At 35.4% G+C, this 1,883-nt stretch overlaps 1 protein-coding gene across 2 annotated transcripts in view; it reads right to left on the reverse strand.

Annotated features, from left to right (window-relative positions):
* The window catches only part of LOC106879762 (malignant fibrous histiocytoma-amplified sequence 1 homolog), a 48,346-nt gene extending 47,117 nt beyond the window's left edge, over positions 1-1,229 (reverse strand). The window contains exon 1 of one of the 2 annotated variants that reach the window (XM_052971262.1): positions 632-1,229. The gene's annotated coding sequence lies outside the window, so the exon portion shown is untranslated. The remainder of the gene's footprint in view (positions 1-631) is intronic. The other variant, XM_014929446.2, reaches the window with a different exon arrangement.
* Positions 1,230-1,883: the final 654 nt, after the last annotated feature.

The raw sequence follows: 1,883 nt of genomic DNA on the forward strand, positions 1-1,883 counted from the left end.
GTAATCAATCAATCAAATGAAAACTTGTTCGAAAGAGGACACTGACATATCAATGAGCAAACAGGGGAGATAGGTAATAAGAATCTACATCAAATTTAACAGATCGGAAGCCAAAGAAACAGAAAGATGTCTTCCATAATAAAAATAGTAAAATATCGTGCGTTTTCAAAAGAAGTTAAATCAGCTTTTCCTAATGACAACGAATAATCCATTTCTACATTTCCGTCTCAATCGAGTTCGATTTTCATTTTCTGCGAGCAACAAATACGTGTCTGTATGTGCGTATGGGTCGCTGACAGCACTCGTATTTACTGTATTTTATTTCATTTATATCATTTATATCATGGGTTTCTGGGATATAAACATCCATTATACATTTATGTACTTCTGTATGTGAGTGTCTCACTCAATTTATGATTTTCATAGAAAATCTTCAGAAGCACAATAAGAAACAGTAGCTTCAAAAGCAACACATACAGGACGAAACAAAAAAAAACTTAAAACACCACCTACGCAAGCATCCATAGGAAAAGTCATCGATTCTCTTTCACATGAATACAACTACCAAAAATCATAACACAATTTCATAAAAACGATCTGAAATAGTAAATTTTTATAATCAAAACCTTACCATGTGGATTTGACAGCGTAAAGTTAGTGGTCCAATGTTGTGCAAATCGGTCCATAATACATAACCTTAATCAACAAACGGGTCATATCAAGGATGTTTTTCCTTTCTACTTCTCTTCACATAAAAAACAACGAAGCTATACACTATTAACAATAGTAACACAGTACATCACCATTATAAATGTCTTCTTCAAATAACGTGTTGTGTATCGTTATCTGCTGTTATACTTTCTCATTTACTTTCTCCCTTTCTCTTTCTCTCGTTCGGTCATGGAGAGTTAGGAGTTATTTAATAACGGTTGTCTCCCTTGTTATTATTTTTATTTTTATTTTGTTCAGACTCCAGTCGTTCCATCATCGTTCATCTTGACCTCGTTGTGTCATTGAAGATGAGCCAGCGCTGTTCTCACCTTTGTGCATTATTAAAATATTTTTTTTTTAATCTATCAAATTTTTAGCTTCATTTGTCAACAAAACAATATTTTTTTTTAAAATTAAAAGTCATATATATAATCAAATATAGAAAATTGAAGTGACGAGCGAATTATCGGTAACGCGAGCTTAAACGTTCGTCAATTTAATTAATTAATCATTCAACGTGTTCGGTTGAACACTCGTCTGGATTTTGTAAGAAATATTAAAATGATTATGTAACTATCAATCTCTCTCCCTCCCTCCCTCTTTCTCTCGTGTTCACACGCACGCTTAAATGTGTGTATGTGTGTACAAATCATACGTGCATATATAACTAGATCCATTAAAATATTTTTAAAGTTGGACAGCTACTTAGGTCATACTTCCATAGACATTCAAACACTCCCTTTTTCCTTGCTGTACATATCATTCTCACTTCCAGAGATTGATTAAGATTTTATAGGCCACTGCACTACAAATACCATGAGGCTCCCTAGTAATGTTTCCGATTTTCAATATTAATCACCAGAGGCCCTACTGCTGGTGAAGGCCCACTGCTTGTGGAGACCCCTGTGCTGCATCCTCTAAAAACTGTTCTTCAAACCCAGAAGTTTGCTTAGTTCCTGGTTCAGTCCCACTGTATCTCACTTTGGGCAAGTGTCTTCTACTATAGCCTGAGGCTGATTAAAGCCTTGTAAGTGGATTTGATAGACAAAAACTGAAAGAAGCCTCATCACTATCATCATTTAACGTCTGTTTTCTATGTTGGCATGGATTGTGTGGCCTGACAGGAGCTGCCCAGGCCCCATGTCTGTTTTGGCATGGTTTCTATGGCTGGA

The sequence above is a fragment of the Octopus bimaculoides genome, chromosome 10 (assembly GCF_001194135.2).
Source record: "Octopus bimaculoides isolate UCB-OBI-ISO-001 chromosome 10, ASM119413v2, whole genome shotgun sequence".
NCBI lineage: Eukaryota > Metazoa > Mollusca > Cephalopoda > Octopoda > Octopodidae > Octopus > Octopus bimaculoides.